This window comes from Pectinophora gossypiella, chromosome 14 (assembly GCF_024362695.1).
Source record: "Pectinophora gossypiella chromosome 14, ilPecGoss1.1, whole genome shotgun sequence".
Lineage (NCBI taxonomy): Eukaryota > Metazoa > Arthropoda > Insecta > Lepidoptera > Gelechiidae > Pectinophora > Pectinophora gossypiella.
Window position 1 is genome coordinate 10,712,086 of NC_065417.1, and position 20,158 is coordinate 10,732,243.

The following is a 20,158-nucleotide window of genomic DNA, read 5'->3' on the forward strand; positions in this document are numbered from 1 at the left end:
CAAACTCCACTGTCGTAAACTCCAACAGAGAAATTGTGTCCTTTAAAACATGTTGGTTTATTACATGGGCGATCACCTTGCACCATTACTGTTCGTCACAACCATTATTAGAACTTTGTACCAAATGTGGCTGCATAATTTATTATAATTACTGAGTTTATTCCTGTATGTAAAAAGACATACAGAAGCAAATTTTCATGAAACAGTTCATTCCTTTACGCTCTTAAAGTTTGTATTTATATTAAAATTTACACTTCAAAGTTTTAGCGCTATTTACTCACTGGACCATGTTGCAAAAATATAGTACGAAACGTGTGGTTTTACTGTTAGCTTATATTAAGGTACACAGACGCGGCATCGAGAGAGTTCCGGTACAACCCAGCTACTTCATACAAAACACGTCGTTTTACACAGACACATTGACGTTATCGTACACGCGCATCTGTGTGTGTGACGTCTGACGCCATACGATAGAAGACTAAAGTAAGACCGAGTGGGGGAGGTAAACCAGCCAGCATTAATGTTCGAGATGTTTAGCACCTCACACACAAAATTACAGCGTGCGGTTTCATACGAATTCCCGCTTCCCGCCTCGCAACGCTTGCGGTACCACTCTAGTGTGCATTGGTTTTTAATGTCGACTTACCAACAAAGGAAGGAAGTAATTTGCACGTGAAAATTCGAAATTTTCAAGCATTGTCAATGTGAAATTCAGGGCGTTCAGTGGTCAGTCTTCTGACATAATTTTGGTGAATAGTATGAAAATGAAATGCAAAGGGGTATTTTGTACCTAACTACTTTTTCTCTTATTCCTTTCTATTGTAGTGTTTAAATAGTTTGTGCATGATTGCTAGTGGCTTATTATATAACAAATTCTACGGTGAAATGGGAATGTATTTCATTACATCCACTTTGTTTCTATTTTTGAGGTGACTTATTGTTGTAGATTTCCTCTGATGACATTTAAATCGGGAGCGCTGAGGGATCTCATTCGTTACACAAATTTAAGACAACAGGCCAGTAGAGCGCGAACCTGGATTGCATTTGAAAGAATTATTTTTGAAAGTAATTCTTTCCAAATTTTTTTTCTTTCTTATTTTTCTTGCTTTTCGATTAATTATCGACGCTTGCAATAAACGCTGGATGAGCGATGTGATCGACCACACTGGCGGTGTCTGTATCGGCGTCCTGTAGTGTTTGTTGTTGCGAGCTGATTGGCCGCGTCTACGGCCAGAGTAATCGGGTCAACAAGGTCGTATATTACGTTGAAGGAGGATTTAGGTTTACCGAAGTAAGCCAGCTAACCCGATCTCTCACGTCATCCTGGATTGCGTAAAAGTTGCAACACAACGGTCACAAATCCTCAAGCAAGTGGCCCGCCTGCGAACGCCTCATGAGCCTTGTGCAAGATAGCACAAGTTTTTATAGAAATTTACCTTTTGATATAGTTTTTTATTGAAAAAAAAAATTTTTTTTTACACTAGAACCGGTTTATTATTGGTAAGTCGCCAATAAGGCTTCTGAGCTTTTGGAGCTTGGTTGGCTAGTATAGCCAATAATTATTATTCTATATGCGGAAAACAGAGCCCATAATCATACCAAAGCAACTCGTTTCTCATCAATACATTGTCATCTTCTACAAGACTCTCTTCCAATACAAACAAAGCAGGGTTAATAAATCATTATGTCATCGTTACATCTGCCAGTGATAGCTTATCAATATGACGCAAGAGGGATTCCCAGAAAGTTCTTGTATATGATACGAATTATATTATGTTATTTAGGTAGGTACTTAATACCTTGATAGTAGTAGCAACCTATAACCTCTACGCTATCAAACTTGAAAGTTATCACTATAGATTGCAATTATAATTTCCCAATCAATATATTATGTTAGTTCTAAAAGTAAGTAGGTATTGAGGAAAGGTATATCTTCTTCTATCGTGTGGGTCGTGAGGTGGAGTACCAACCTCATCAACCCTGGTATCAGGGTTACTATTGAGCCGCCAAAGGCCCCTGACATGGCTCATGTAACGACTAAGTACTTACTTATATCAGTAAGTAGTAACCGGGACCAACGGCTTAACGTGCCTTCCGAAGTACGGATCATTTTACTTTCAGCCCATAACTGCTACCACGCCTTTCACCACTGAGTCAGCTCTCCCTTTTCCACTATTACAAATTAATAAACAATTTTGGCGAACACATACATAATAAACCAAAAGCCAATTAGGGGACCGCGGAGTTAGCAAGCGGCAACTGTAAATTGAACTAAGCGCAACTGAATTTGTATAAACAATATTTCAACAACATATGTTGTTCGTACGAGTGTCCTTAATGAACTCATAAAGTCTGATTTAATATCGGATTTTGGCTACATTAGCGTAAAGTTAACTATGAAACTGAACTTAGTTTCCGTTTTCGCGTTATGGATTTATGGAGAACGGTAGCAGATATATACTACTAGTACATAAATAGCAGTAGTTCCTACTACCTAGTACTTTATGTATGTACGAGTATACTTACCTATTTCTTCTTCTATCGTGTGGTTTATAAGGTGAGCATGGATGAAGACTTTGATGACAGTGGAAGCAGCGAAGGTGGCGTCGTATCGAGTAAGTGGCTTTCCGTGGTCGTGCCTACCCTGACGAGAGATAGGCGTGATATTTTGCATTTGTATACTTACTTACCTATGTACCCTATAAGGTAAGTAGGTAAGTAACGGTAACGGTCTCCATGGTCCAGGTCCAGAGTTGTGATCACGATCCGGAGGTCCCGGGTTCGAATCCCCATGGGGACTAATCGCAAAAATCACTTTGTTTTCCCTAGTTTAGTTAGGACATTACAGATCACCTAATTGTCCAAAAGAAAGATGATCCGTGTTTCGGCACGTTAATTGGTCCATTGGTCCCGGTTACTACTTACTGAAGTACGTAGTCGTTACGGGTCATGTCAGGGGCCTTTGACGGCTCAATAATAACCCTGACACCAGGGTTGATGGGGTTGGTAATCCACCTCACAACCCACATGATAGAAGAAGATATATTATATAGTCTTATAGGACGGGAAACCTTCAATATACATACTATTCATCTCATGTTTATATTATGTCGTACATTCTAACAATCTAAGTTTAATTAATTACTCGTAAAGCGTCGTGATATACTTAGCTCCGCTAAGTCGATTATGGTTTGTTAACATGAACAGTTTATTGGGATTGAATGCTTAGTGCTTATTAGTAAGGAACAATGGGTCTTATTGTATAATTATTGCATGCCGTAGTAATAACTTTACTTAGATATCACAGTAGCTAGTATTAAACAAAACGTCTAATTAAAATACAGGGGGGTTAAAATGCCACATCGACGCAATTTATCTAAGAAAGCAATGGTGCATTTTGACATTTGCGCATATAAAAGTAAGTGCGCAATGCGAACAAATGTTAAATAATTGCTTTCTTACTTTCTCAGTTATAATGAGGGACTTTCTATGTTTACGTGCCCCAAATAAAATAGATCGCGCTGTACAAAATTGCCTTCCAACAGACATAATTACGCATCTTTTATCTTTGTTTTTGTATTGTTATTAGTTGTCAGGTTTTTACTATTTAGCAGAATGTTAAGTTAAATTCGTTCATGGCGGTCAAGTTGGTCCCCTGCGTTACTTTCTATCAACATTCATTTTACATTTTTTAAACAATATTCTTGTGATTGAATAGGTTTGTTTTCCACTTTTAAGTGTGCAGTTGAATTTCTTTTTTCCGGCCAAGTAGTTAATGCCATCTGCGGCAAATATACAATAAGTCACGTCAAATTTATATATATATATAATATATATCTGCCTTTATATTATATTTTTACTGTAATATACTAATATAATAACTAATGTAATATACTATTGTAATATACTCGAGCAATGAAAAATAAGGTAGGTACTTAATTATAACGTTAAATCCAATGTTAAAGTCAGTGTTGTGACGTTCATTAACATAGTGATTAGGCCGATCGATTCTGTTCTATTTTTAGCAACACTAGTAAGAAAAACCATAGTGTTTGTACAGGTAACCTACCGATGAGAATAAGATGACCGAAAACAAAAAAAAATATGCTAGCCCTTAAAACGTAGCACAAATTTTATTGTTCAATTTATAAATATCCTAAAAACAGTGTCCTTCAAAACTACATCAGCAATATTTCCATTGAATATAGAGACGGTACAAATAGCAAGATACAGACCTGTGAAAGCTTCAGTGCAATATTGTTCTGCGTCTTGAATTATCACTGACTATTTTATCTCTCAAGGCACCAGCTGAAGGTAGTAGCAGAAAATAAATCTCAACTCTTAATACCTACTTTACTTCCACCTTAATAAGTCGCCGGCTCCAAGCCTTCGCCATCTAAACAGCTTACGTTGGGGCTTCATTTATTAAAGGCAAGCTGCAAATGACAAAAACTAAATTAGTTCTATTCCTGCTGTGGTACGCGCATGATGCTATTTCGGAGAGTAAATTGCCTCGGCCCAAGTGGTTTAGTGTGTGTCTGACGGTTCGCGATAAATACGTCATTTAGGATAGCTCGTGCCAGGCACTTTAAAAAATTCATTTCCAAGCACGACCCAATCCACTTTTAGGTCCTCTTTTTGAGCCCTGGTCGTTTATGATACCCTGCTTGGAGTATGTAGTCTATGATAAGTCTAGGTAAGGTATCATTCACCTGAAATATTAGTGGTTCAGATAAAATGATTTTGCGAAAATTTAAAATATGGATAAAAACGAAAAGAAATACTTAGGGTGGTATTAAACTAATCTCAGCTGAGACTGCCCTCAAGACCATGCTCAAGTCTCTGTTTTTATATAAGAACTGTCACAACGACATGATCTTGAGGGCAAACTGATTAGTTTATTAATACCGCCCTAAGTATTTATTTTCGTTTTTGTCCAAATTCCGTGATATTACTTGTCATCCAGTATGTTATGGGATTACGTTCTGTAATAATGGTGATGAGGTTATTACCAGACTTCTTTATTGACCTGCACTGAACGTGGTATGGTTCCAAATTCCTTAGGTAATTTAATTAGTTTAAAAATTTGCAGCCACTAATTTGCTTACTTCGCTGAATAAATGTTAAAGCTAACTGTGCTAACAGGAGCCAGATGGGAAATAAAAATAATTGTTCCACAAATAAGCAAAACGCTTATACATTTACAGTAGCTGTTAGATTTGCAAGTTTCTTTAGTAAAAGAGGCACAAATACAAATACACTTTATTGCACCAAAATAAAAAGAAATAATTACAAAAAGACTCTAAACCCTCTCATCATCCTCTCATCTGAGGTAAACTCAGCAATATATATTTTTTGCCATAGATATTCTGTCACCAACTGGACGAGATCTGGAAAATAATTCACGCTACTTTGTCCATTATGTTACCGTCCCTTTAGAGGTTGAATTTCCAAAAGCCCTTAGTCGTTACCTTTACTTAGGTACTATAAAAAGAAGATAATATGCGCAAACTTTCAAATTCTTTGTTGCAGCGGTTTGGACTTAGCGCTCATTTTAAACGATAAGTTCACTTTTTATATTAATATTTGCTTGATGAATCACACATCTGACTACCCTAATTAGGAATATCGTCATCATGTTAAATTATTAACATATTTTTCATTCTCCCTTAAGCTTTCTGACAGGACTAAACAATTATGAACATCTCTATCAATAGCAGGATCTTCAATTGCTTCGACACTATGACACTAGTTACTTTTTGCTGTAACGCGACAATTGCTTTACTCTTTTATCGTGTCTAGTGGATTACGGTTTCTTTTAAAAAGGAGCCTTTTCACCGAGTAAATTATCGCAGAAGTTAGAAAACTAGATAAAACTGGGACATGACTTGGACTTAAATGTCGATTGGCGCTTTGCTCGGTATCTAAACTTTACCTCAGTATACTATCAAGAAGTTCATATTTTTTTTGACGTACTTAACTAATTGTAGATTAAAATTAAATCACATAATAACGGGTTCTTACCGCGTTTAAATGGGAATATGAGACTCCCGATATTTCGACACAGTTGCAAGTGCCATGATCACGGGATGACTGTCTGATGATGATAATAACCGCGTAAACTTAAAAGAATGTATAATTGTAGATTTTCCACGAAATTTACTAAGTAAGCACTTGTCCGGACAAATGGGGAACACTGATGATTCTCATCCGATACACTACGTTACGAGTAGTAACGGTGATCAGGTAGAAAAAGTTCAAAGGCACAACTCACGTAGGTACATTATGGTAGGGCCATGACTCACAAGAACACAATTTATAACTACACTTGATGCTGCTCCGGTCAAGTAGTTAATGCCATCTGCGGCAAATCTACAATAAGTCACGTCAAAAAAAAACTTGATGCTGAAGTTCCAAAATTGATAATATAATGAACTCGATTGACTCTGGTTAGGGCACACACCAACAAAGTCGTCGGCCTGTTAGCGCACTTACCGGCCCAGCGTTTGTGCCCACAGAAACAGATATTTCAAAGGGATTAGATACATACTTACTATCTCTTTCAATTACGGGCATAATCGAATAAACAAGAGAATATTCTTGGAGATAGCATCGTTATTTTCTTCTAAAAATCAAAGGCAAACGGACTTAGAGGCTATTATCTATAGACAAAGGAATGACAAAGTTATTTAGGCTAGGTATTTGTTTTAAAGATTCTAGACTAGATTATTGATTCTACAAATGTTGTTCTCATTTGATAGGGATGTTACTTTTGTAAACAATCTGTAATAATACATTGTTTTAAGTTTACGCGGTTATTATCATAATTAAAACACATAATACCGGGTTCTCATATCCCTGCTTTAAACGCAGTAAGAACCCGTTATTATGTGTTTTAATCATCATCAACAGCCGTACGACGCCCACTGCTGGGCATAGGCCTCCCCCAAGGATCTCCACGACGATCGGTCCTGTGTTTTAATAATGTGTAATAATGTAATCACGTAATATAAATGACCTATATTTTCCTCACTTTTAACCAGAAGGGGAATGAACCACCACACTGCAGGTTTGAATCACCTGAATGCCCGAAAAAGTAAGATGATTCCGTGCTTCGAAAGGCTCGCTAAGTCGCTGGTCCCGGGCTACTAGCCCAAATACCTCCACCAACCTGCAGTGGAGCAGCGTGGTGGAGTAAGCTCCATACCCTATCCGGTTGATTGAGGGGAGGCCTGTGCCCAGCAGTGAGAAGTATATAGGATGTTTATTATTATGTATGTATTAAGTATTATCAAAGAATAATTAAATTACGAACATGTTAGCACGTAAATTCTATTAGTGGGATAATGATCCTAATTTAATAATAAAATTAACAATGGACGTCGATATTCTTTGCGGCCATAGGGCTTTAACCTTTGCGGATCAAATTAGAAGATTGCTTGCCGAAACCAAGGTCAATAACACTAAAGTTCCTCTTGGTAATATGTTGGATTTGTACGATTAATTAATCCGAAAATAGTACCGAATATCCGAAAATTTCGGACGTTGCTATGGAAGAAAGTACTTAAACTCGTTGTTCTTAAATAAAGGTAATCACTGTTTACAACTCCGGTCGGCTGATACTCTGATTAATATTGAATTTATCAGTTACTATTTTCTCCTTGATTACTCATTTCATCATCTGAACTGAAATATTCAATACACTTTCTCAGGACATAGTAAACATTCTAAAAACGGACTTTTATAAGGTTAAAGAAGAAGAAAAATAATGAGAAGTATATTAGGATCGAAGCAAATAGAATTCCACAATCTTTGCTTACCCCGGAGGAAAATCATTTATGTATATATGTTATGTTTATAAGACTCCTTCATAATGTCCCTATCTCTATCTCATTTTCATAGGGTTCGCTTACCTAACCTGAAGATTTCAAAGGTTTTTTTACTTTAAGATTTTCCAACCCGCGAAGGGAAAATCAGCTCAATACAGGTTAGGTCACATACATACAATCATATCTCCTTCTGTTTGGGTCCTTATTTTTTCTTATAAGACTACTTTAGTAGGTATAACATGTAACAAGTGCACAGACCGCTGAATCGAAACAAAACCAAAGTCACACAACCACAAAACCTCACTTTCCAAAGCGAATGTTCACTTTTAATAAAAAACTTTGCTCCAACTTAGAGTTCGAAACAGTCTAACTCCTTTAGGTTATGTTGCATACTTAACAGGAGTGCTCTAAGTGTAAACTTTCGCAACAAATTGTAGTGGGCAACACTCGCATGCCAAGAGTGGGGACAGAAAAACTTAGTACCTGTCTGAACAATGTGCAAGCTGCTCTGTTCGAAACTATTGCGTGGTCCAAGTCAAGAAAGTCAGAACTAACGTAGTCAAACAATAATTGATGAATGGTATACTTTGTTATTGCTTTCAGCAAAAATTCTAGGGTTCAACGAGGATGACATAAAAAAGGACACTTACTTATTATTGATTGGTGAATGTGGAGAAAGCAAGAGGCTACCATTGGCTTCGATCCTGAAGTGTGCTATACACCAACATTAATGACATCTGTTTTTTTTAAATAACAAAACAAAAACTGACGGTCTAAGTTCTCCACATCGTGTACGTTGCAGACAGAGACACACATCTTTTAACAATTATCTTTAAATATTGGGTATATTGTATCGGTTTCAGGCAGCTAATCAGCTCGCGACACCAAACACTTCAGGACCCCGATACTGACCCCGCCGGCGTGGTCGACGATTTCCCTCATTCAGCACTTATCGCTATCGACCCACTAGGGTCGATTAATTTTTTCAAATATTTTTCCTCTCAGACGACGCCCTGAGCCGAGAGTCGCGCCCAACTGGGCACCCTCTGGCCTGTTGTCTTAAACGTTGTACCGGGTGAGAGCCTTCAGCGCTCCCCATTTGTCCAACCAAGTAAAGCAAATCTACAATAACTCACGTCAAAAAAAATAAATAAAAAAATTAATTAATGATACTAAAGAAGAAAACCTTAATTTTGTTACAATACTTAAGTATCGCAGTTCAGATATAAAACAAGCACTTATCACATTTGTATTGACATTTAAGCACGGCTTCATTATACGCAGTGATGACAACAAAAAGAAAAAGGTGGAAATCTCCTTCATTTTGCACCATACCACAAATGCTGTGGACCAAGCGGCGGTTTGGGACTCTTTGCCAGGACTTGAGTGAGGTTTCCCACTTGTACGTTTTTTCTCAAAACTTTTCCTCGGGAAAGAACGTTTAAAAGCAAACATTTAATCAATACTCCTTCATTCCTTTCCTTCCTTACATACCAATAGTAGTGCTTGAACTTAAACCAACTGTTTGCAGACCACGCTGTTAAAAAGCCTTCTGAATGCAGAATACCTAGTTAGCAACCCCTGACCTTCGAGATTCCAGAGTATAGTTTCTTAAAACCTTCAAGGACAGAACGTCTACAGTAGACTGTCATATTTTTATGAATGACAGGTCAATGACCGATGGTTAGTGTCCGCGAAGGCTTTAAAATGCAATGTAGTTACATAATAATGAAACTAATTAGCTCATATATTGCTGATCCATAGACCTAATTAGGGCAAACAACAGCCAAAGCGTATTTTACGCGTATGTAACCAGAGACCAATTTAAAGAAACATTTGTAATAAATCTTCTTCCATTCTCCTTATACGTGTCAGCCTTTGTGAAACAGACAAATTTATGCTTCACGCCGAAAACGTACACAAATCACTTCAGAAAACAGACAAATTATGCCTAAACACCGTTAGGCTATAAAGGGTGTGCTGAAAGACATTTTCATTCGGGAGACGACCGTTATAAACGTGATCTCATTTTGTGTAACATCCTCAATAACACTCGCAAGATTTATGAGAGGAAAAAAATTAAAATTCTAGTCTTTGATGTCTGGAAATTTTTCGCGATATTGTTCCTTTGCGATCTTTGGAAGGAGACAAGACTCTGCAAAAACATAACGAACCTACAGTTTTCGTAAGGTATCATTGGACACTGTTAGGTCTGTTGTCTTCAATTATATAGCGAGTGAGAGCCTTCAGCGCTCTTCATTTGTCCGGCCAAGTAGATAACAAGCCACAATAATCTACTTATCTAATAATCAGCGATAATAATCCACTTCAAAAAAGTTTTATTTAACAAGCATTTTTTTGGTTAAGAGTTGATGACAGCTTAGCATAACAAAAAAAACTTAGTTTATAGCGTAAAGTAATTGTGTTTTTTTTTACGTATAAAATCTATAGGTACACAAAATTACGTAAAATGGATCTTACACAAATTTTCGAACAATTAATTTCTACGAAAAAGAACGCCTAAAGCCGACCGTTCAGAGCTTCCAACAGGAAATTTTAACTAGTCTATTGTTCAAATTTCAACGTCCGAAACTCCCATTCAAGTCTTAACATGGCATGAAAACCGCATCTCCACATACGGGAAGGTTCTTCCTTAAATTTGCCTCAGTTCTCAAGCGTGAAATCCAATGATTTACAGAGCTGAAGCCTTATCATAATCTTGCACGTCTCTCGTATTTCATCCAGAGTTACAACCTCGCCCAGCACCAATTTACTATTTTCACTATTCAAATTAATATTGATGTAGCTTTCGGAATAATTTATATATGTAGGAAAGTAAGAATGCTATGTACAGTCATGAGCAATATAATATACCCACTTTAGGACTCTGTCGCACTAACATATTTGACATTTAGTGAGAGTTACAGTTCAATTTGTCAAAAAAGTTAATGTGACATGGTACCAAAGTGTATACATATTAATGCTCGTGACCGTACGGATAATGAATGGGAATTTGATTGTTTATGGTATGAAAGGGTGATGGTTAATGAATGGGACGTAGTGAGTTTTTAAAAAGTAAGAAAGGAGAGTTTTTGGTGCGTTGTCGGACGGGAGGGATGATTTTGGTTTTAATATAAGGTGTGTTGTATAATAAGGAGTAAAGACATTTAAAAAATATCCGAGTTATTTAATTATCCCACAATTTTGGGGGCTCGTCCGGGATAATAGAAATTAAAACGGATATTCAGAGGAGTAAAGGAGTGAGACTGCACGTAAAATCTTGGAGTTCACCATCACGAAGAAGACGGTTCGGCTTCGAAATATTTACTGCAAACGACGATAGGAGCAAATGAAGATAAAAACTAGAAGCTGAAATGTAGGCGGCAGCACTGTTGAATAACATAACATAAGAAATACTTTACTGCACAAACAGGAAAATACAAAACAAAAGAGAAATAGAATGACTACAATAGGCGACCGTATTGCTAAGTAGCAATCTCTTCCAGGAACCTTCAGTACAGGTGATACTTAATATTCCTAAATTTTGACATTTCTTTATACTATTCAGCTAAAAATCGTGATAAATTGCATTAAAATGTGGAATAACTTAGAGTGCACCCCGTCTGAAGGATGAGTTACGAAAAAGAAAACCCATCACCTGGATAAAGGTAGTTTTGATTGAAAATAAGTTATTCTAAGTTTTCTTCTTTCCGATCTTTAGGGAATAAATATAACACTATGATTTCGGAGTTAAACGCTGCGCAAAGGGTTAAAGTGTAAAAATATAACCAAAACAATTACGTTTTTTTATTCAAATAGTATGGGGTACTGTCAAAATTTAAGAACACTCAATAGTAGCGACAGTCGATGGGCATAATAGACAGTATTAATCCTCAACCACTTAATGTTTAAAAAAAAAAAGATTATGTCGTATAAAAACGATTCTGAAGCTTTACATTATTTTAGCGAGAACCTAGTATTTTTATTCATATATAAAAAAAAGAAAACATTATAAGGAAATGAATAAATATAATATATTAATTTGCAATTTGTCATCAATCTTTTAAGTTCAAATGAGTACAATCATTATCGACTACAGTTCAATAAAGAGACCTTTAGCGCCGAAAACACAGACCAAAAAGGCCATTACGACTGCCTTTTCAATGAAACAAAAGCAAAAGTCGAAAGTAATTTATTTTTAACCATCTACCAATTATTAGAAAATTTTACGTAAGTACCTACCAAGAGAAAACAATCTGAAGTCTCAACTACCTTTGTACAAGGTTATTATTGTAACCGACTGTTTCATTAAAGAATTTCAATACAGCTTGAGAAAGCGTTTGAATTAATTTCTTTGCTCAGAATCAAAGGAATTATTTGCAAAGTATTACAATAACAACTCTTAGAATCTCGGTTTAATATTTGCACGATCTCTTGAGTAGCCGCAGGGTGTAATCTGAGAAACTGTGGATAAAAGCTATCTTCCTATAATTAAGTGAAATGAAATTGTAATTTCTGTAGATAAAGAGTTCAATTATTTAAGTCATAAACATGAGACTACAAAAATACCAAATTAAATACAACAAGATATTCTAAACACTTATAATGTTATCCAATTACCTATCAAATTAATACTCATGTAATTAGTATCCAACCTACAATGAATGATCTATTTTTAATCAACATTCAAATGAACATTAACAATGATGAACAGTTTAATAGTAAATGACCTAAAACTTTTTCGCAAACAACTTAATTTACTGGTGAAATTTACGCTTTGCAGCAAGAACTTTCAGTTTGACGTACAACATTCTTGCACAAAAAAGAGGTAACCAGTACCTGCGTCACAAAAAGTTTGGGTCGACAAAAACAAGTTTCCAGCTAACTGAAACGGACCCTTAAAATCCCCGCAAACGCTACAACGCGAAATGAAAACGGCAGCACTTGAGACGCGAAGTATTCAAACGTCAGCCCAGTGATGTATCTTCAGAATATATGGCTGTACTTTTTGTAAAAGTTTACAACTTCACGCGTGAAATTTACGGTTGAGAAGGCTCACTTACAAATTAGCCCGCTTTCGAGATATATATCCGAGTTGGAAACTGGCTGCGTATATAATTTTTCCGACCCTCATCTTTTTCCACAATAAAAATGCAAAATTTGAATGAGATTTTCGTTCGTACGCGCTCTTTGTACTCATTTGCCGGCACTGTATTCAAGTGTATACTTCCTCTCGTGCATTCTCCATTTTTTTCTTTGAGCAAATTTCGTACTCGGCTAAACATGAAAGCATTTGTAATAAAACTCAATTTACTTTATTTCACACGTCTCGTGTTATGAATTACGGATGAAATATGAAATTCAAATACGGTTTCATGATCCTTTCGGTAGCACCTTTTGGTAGGTATTACAATATTATATTATTTGGAATTACGCTATTTATATCGTTGTAAATACATAATTTGCTTTGTTCATGTATGTATGTAATCAATGCCAGTCAGTGAATACATTTGGAAAGCTCTTAGGCTAATTAAACATATCATGTTTATAGATGTGACTTTGACGGTCCCATTAAACAGTTTACCAAATGCCTCTTCTAATTTGAAGAGCATCAAAACATTTAACAAGATCAAACGTTTTCGAATGACGACAAAAAGTATCTACTTATTTGGTGCATTTAGACAAATTTTCTTATATTCTATATTTTGAACAAGAAATTATAAGTCATAGATAAAGAAACGAATAAATGACTTAATATTTAGCTGCAGCATTAGTTAAAATAGTATTTATTTTTACTCCAAGTGCTCCTATTTACTCCTGCTTTGGAAAATAATTATTTTATTATATTGTCCTCCATTCAAGTTGAAAGTGAAAGTACGTCACAGAGCAAACATGTGGTGATTATGATCATCATTATCTATCTTAGTATTTTATGAAAGTTCCCACAAGTTTTCTTCTGATTATTTGTAAATTAATGTATGTATGTTAGTCAGTCTAACCTGTTATCCCATAATACGAACTACAAATTGGGTTGGCAAGTATGTAGCCTTGAATGCGAAGATTAATATTCAACTGTCAAAAAGCTAGCGTGTTGCCATCAATTACTTCTCCAAGAATATACGAACAACGATTGCTCAAAACATATTTGACATATTAACAAATTGTACACTGCGCTTTTGGAATACTAACTTTGTCTTTCAGTTTGTCTTGAGAAGATTCTTTCATACTTTGTTCTTCAGAATATCACGTAAACCCTATAACCTACTCCCGTAATCTCTACTAGGCCAAACAGAGACTACAAAATATTTTTCACTTCACTGCCACTTCTAGTACTTACTATTCTTACGAAATTACTGTATTCCTGTGTGTCAGCGGATTGCTTCTCATAGGGGAGCGCCGCGTCAATTCAATGTCCAGTACCGAACTTAGACTAATGAGTTGTTAATTTATCATTGTGCATTTTTCACTAACACAGTTGGTTCGACCACTATAGACGGCGATACGGCTCGCCAACTACCATGTTGTTTGATTGGTTAGTGATTGGGTGAGTACTTAGTTAAATTTCAGGTCCCCGATACCGACCCCGCCGGCGTGGTCGACGATTTCCCTCATTCAGCGCTTATCGCTATCGACCTATAATCGACTAGGGTCGATTAATTCTTTCAAATATTTTTCCTCTCAGACGACGCCCTGAGCCGAGGTTCGCGCCCAACTGGGCACCCTCAGGCCTGTTGTCTTAAACGTTGTACCGGGTGAGAGCCTTCAGCGCTCCCCATTTGTCCGGCCAAGTAGTTAATGCCATCTGCGGCATTTCTACAATAAGTCACGTCAAAAAAAAAACTTAGTTAAACTTGCGATGGATCTAACTCTAACTAGCCCAATTAGGAATATCCTTTATGTAATTTTTAACATGTACATTTAAAATTAGGTACAAGTTCGTCTAAGCACTTTTGGCATTTCTTGCATTAGAAATAGCAGGCATACGTTTATGTATACCGTAAAGTTGTATACTATGTTAACTTTATTATGTTATACTTTTGTGTTTCTTTTCATTTCTTATACTCATCCTTAACACTTTCGAAAATTATGTAGGTTCATAACTTTTTCGCCCTTGATAAATACACAATCAACCGGAAGGAGTATATAGAAAATTCCACCACGCTGTTGCATTAGTTATTCAAATAGTAAAAAAAAGAAATAGTTGTGAGTGATATAGGTATTATAAAACTGTCATCAGTGAGAGATACTACTGAAGGAAGCAAGGATAGTATTGGAGTCGAGGCGTCAGTTCGGAGCGGCGTTCGGTTAGGTAATATCCGGCCGCGTCATAACTTCGCAGCTGCCTCGGATCTGCTTCCTCAGAACATGGAGCCAGGAAATTGTGGAACTCCTTCATTCGGTACTGAAGTGGTTTTAGTGTTTATGTCTTTCTCGTGCACTTGTAGCTTTTTTGAAGTATTAATAGTCGGGCTTTATTTAAATTTAAATTTTAAAAACATCAAATTCAAATGTATCTTGAGGATTCATTGTTGTTTTTGTACATACATACATAAAGTCACGACTATCTCCCACCAGGGTAAGCAGAGACTATAAATTTCCATTTGCTTTGACCCTGACACACTTCTTTTGCTTCGTCCACAATCATTTTTTTTGTCTTTGTATGTTCGCAAAGTCCTGCTATTCTGACTTTACTACATACATCCACTCATAAATCTGTTCCGTCAATCTTCTTTCATACATTCTCTCAATATGTCCGAACTATCTTATTACCTATATCTACTATACACTTTCGCCTTCACATCTTCTTTCTCACCACAACGTTCGATTCTTACAATATTCCCCATTCTATACTTCAATTTCACACCACTCATGGTATTCTTATTTTTATTATTCTTTGCTTTCGTATTATACAACTGACATACTAGTAAGGTCACCCTTTTACAAAATAGACAAACACATTTGCAACCTCTGCACAGTAGCAAAAAAATTAAATGAATTTTATACTTAAATATAAATTTCCTGAACAATAAATTTTTGCTTGTAAAAGTGTCTTTTCTTCCTAGCTCCAGCTTTTGCTAAAGTGAGGTGCGGCTCCGAAATCCGTTTGGAATCAACTGCGGTGAAACTGTTCAGACTCAGGAGTTCTGCTAATGTATTTAGACAGGAAACGTCGTCTGGAATGACGCGTAGATGCTGACAGAAAGTTATGAAGCTAAAATTTTATACACGTAGTACATTAAACGATCGGAATTTGTTGAACAAACTCTATGGTAGGCCTCTTTTTGCCTTCAGGCTAGTCTATGGCCAAGAATAAGCCCACCAACCATAATATATTGATATGTCAATACTTCTCTGTGCTGAGCTAGTAGCTTAATAATTATGGATATTATTACAAGAAATTGTGTCTATTCTCGCCTGATAGGCGGTATGTCACTTCTCACCATACAGTTCATCACATCCATCTTCTCTTCTAATATTTTATTTCTATAGATGGCCAGTTAAAAATAAAAAAGGTATATATTTCTCCGCACATATGGATGAAACCTTACACAGGTTCGCCCTCAAGCACAAGGTAGTTCCAGTGAAAATTACGTTCACTTTAATTCACTGCTCCCAAGTACCAACTGCCATATTACCCCACCTGCACTGCTGCGTGAACCACGATATCGCACTCATCAAGATACCGATGCATCAGGGGCCTTGATTAAGTTGCAAACGATTATCACCATAACCAGACTTGCCCAAAGGTATTGACGAGGTCTAAGATAGAGCGAGTTCGCCCAGAAGGTACCTGTGCACTCTGACCTTGAAAGTACCCGGGTTATATGCATTTGGATTCTACTCCCTCAGGATATGCCCTGAGTCGAGCTTCACGCCTTATGCTCCTCCGTTTGTCGTAATTTGTTATGTAGCGGTTGCTATCCGACGCAAGCACGTGTCTCACGCTTCGACAAATAAGAGTATAATAATGTCGTACATATATTTAATCGAATCCTGTAGAGTACGGTGGCAGGAGTTATATCGAGGAGTTCAGCCAATAAACGCAGCCAATGATATCTGCGTAGATGCACTTCGAACGGTTATTGGTCGACGCTGTTGTCGCGCAGAATCTGATGGAATATAAAAACCGTACACGCGCGATAGCGGTACCCATGCCGCAAAGACAGGGTTTCTGATTGATTTCACACACTTATTTGTCAAGTCATTCCCAAAGCGACCTCATTACGACGTAGAGAAATTAATTAGTTCGAGGGAAATTGCATAACGTGCGCTACAGCTATGTGTTGTAGTTATAACTTTCATGTACTATTAATAGGTTCATAGTTCTCGGCATGCAGTGTTTACGGAAGACACATACTTGAATAAACTACTAGCTCAGCACACTTTTTAGTTCTTACATACATTTATTCAGTTTTGTTGTAGTCCCATAAGGCGTTAACTACTTGACCGAACAAATGGCTTTCCATTTGTTCATTCTAAGTACTTTTCAATAATAAGTATTAAAGTTATGTATTTATGTCGAAAATGTAAGTCTTTGAAAATGATTAGTGTTTCAATTCAAAAAAATATCACCAATATTTAGAATAGACGTTCAAAAAAACTAGCTGAGTGATAGCGACCGTAAGATTTATAACGTAGGCTACTCACTCTGTTATAATACCGTGTTATCATGTGTATAAACTGACGAATCTGCATTTTCTTGCTAAAATAAGTTGTATCTTATTGACAATGACGAAAGGGGCAAATCAGATTCGTTAAAAACTTTAGATACGTCAGATTATAAGAAAACCTGAAAATATAGTTTAAAGTTCGCAGATATTTTCGTACTGTAAGTACATTGTTTGCAACATTTTAGAACCAACCTAATTTAAATAACCGGATTTTACATAGTATTAAGTAAACACGTCCGCGGAGTCGTAATTCATTATAATTCAAGTAACCCAAAATAAACTAGGTGCATAGTTTGTACAATGCCAAGTTCCATATTTAAATTGTTACATTTTGAAATTCCCTTAGATATAAGTTAATAATAATAATAATTTATTCATGTAAGTATATTAATAATTTATTCATATGTTAAAACTTTTTTACAGTGCATTTTATTACTGGTTGTACTTAATCCTAGCAGTTAGACCATCAGTCAATTCCAAACCTGTACAATAGGAATCGATGATGAAAAATTATACTGTGAAAGAAACTAAATTAGTTACTTACTCATCATCATCTCCCTAGCATTATCCCGTTCTCTCACAGGGTCCGCTTACCTAACCTGAAGATTTCACAGGACCGGTTTTTTTACCCACGACGCAACGGAGCAGGTATATGCGTTTAGGGTGAGAGATGTTTGTGTGTGCGTTTGTGCAAAGTAATGTTATCACTTATCTTCTAAACTAATGATCCGATTTTGATGCGGTTTTCAATAACGCGTTTGTGTTTGATTAGTTCATGTTATTAGACAGGTGTCATGTCTGTAACTCACTAGGGGGCGCCACAATATTAGTGTTTAGAATCAATATTATTCGAAACGCCTCTTCAATTTATAATAGCAATTTATTTGTAATAGTTTTTATTAGTTAATTGTTTTTGACAGGCGTTTTTAAGTATATCTTCGAGAAACAGACACGTTAGGAAAAAACTGTAAAAATCCATATTCATTGTTTAGGTACTTAAGTATATCTATTACCGATGTCTCGAGATATCAACTCTTTTATAGAAAGTATTTTTATGTCTAATATAATATTTCGTTACATAATAATTGGGTTAAGTCAGGGGTTTTGAGTTATTTTATTCTTTTTTCGATGAGATTTTTACCGTCGTGGGTTTTTTTCAAAATTTGTAATTTTGGTTAATTTTTACCTCTATATCTGTCTCTCTGTCTGACATTCCAACCTGCGAAGGGAAAATCAGCCCAATACAGGTTAGGTCACATACCTCCGAAAATGCATTTCTCGGGAATGTGGGTTTCTCACGATGTTTTCCTTCACCGCTGACCAAATTAGTTACTTAGTAAAAATATATAAAAAGAACTAGAAAAAATATCAAGTATTTCGTACATAGTTAATTGTTGAACTGTACAGGAATTATGTCTTGACTGTGAAGTCTGGGATGGAGGAAATTGAATTTGGTGACCAAATAGCGAAGTAATGGGTTACGATTTACAGCATTATTAGCTCGAATGCTCAACAAAAATCGTGTAATGCTTTACTACGTAAACGGAAGCGAGACAGACAGTAGGTACACGCGCACGCTCTCTTATTCTATAACTGCTTACGGCCATCTAGGTTAAAGTGAGACGAAGAGGGAGGTTGGGGTAAATATAGCTCCGTATTTATATGAACTAGTGCAGGGCGGTGTCTGTTCTGTACTTAGTAGTTATTATTAATTAATTATTCTTGAATTGCATTTAGATTATTGTAGATGCCCAAGACTATGTAGCAGAACTCTGCACACACTGACCTCTCCTTTTTACCGCCAATCATTTTAAATTACGAAATTCTCTTCCATTTCACAATTCCTTCTATTCTGCAGTGTCGTATTGCATCTGTGACCTTGATAAGAGTAACATTTATATTGCTTTAACTATGGCCGTGTCTACTAGTGTGAGAACTTGTTGAGTATGGCCAGTGTATGCGGACAATGTCGACGGGCAGGTATGTTGTACCACGAGTCAACAACTACTTCGGTGACAGAACACTCCGTAAACGAATACCGTATCTGTACGGTCACGAGCATTAATATGTATACACTTTGGTACCATGTCACATTAACTTTGTTGACAAATTGAACTGTAAGTCTCACTAAATGTCAAATATGTTAGTGCGACAGAGTCCTAAAGTGAGTACATTATATTGCTCATGACTGTACAACATGCTGCCGGTCGACATACGTCAGGAGAGCAATATACATAAATTTAGTAAACCTTTATTTATACATCTTATGCAAAAGATCTCTTAGCTGTAAGTTAACTGTAAGTATTTTAAACATAATAACATTAAGCGATCTCCACTCCCACAGACAAACCGAGGAATTGGTTTTGTGGGGTTTTTATTGTACCAATATTTTCTGTATTTTTTTTTGAAAAATAAACATTTTACTTATTATTATTACCTGCTATCTTTAGCTGTGTGGTGTCCCAATGGGCATTTATTATGTGGCGGTTAAACACATAACCCTCATTTTTGCTTCACCGCATTCGGGTGAAAACAGGCCAGTGTTAAAAGAAAACATTCGTTCAGCTGCAGATGAATTAAACTGGTTTAAAAAACAGTACCAGTACTTTGTAAGTATTTCGAACTTCTTTTGTTCCTAAAGCGCTAAGTCTCGTCCTC

At 36.3% G+C, this 20,158-nt stretch overlaps 1 protein-coding gene across 5 annotated transcripts in view; it reads left to right on the top strand.

Moving 5' to 3' along the window:
- Nucleotides 1–20,158, top strand: part of LOC126372726 (collagen alpha-1(XVIII) chain-like) — a 107,882-nt gene that overhangs the window by 60,927 nt on the left and 26,797 nt on the right. The gene's annotated exons all lie outside the window — the stretch shown is intronic.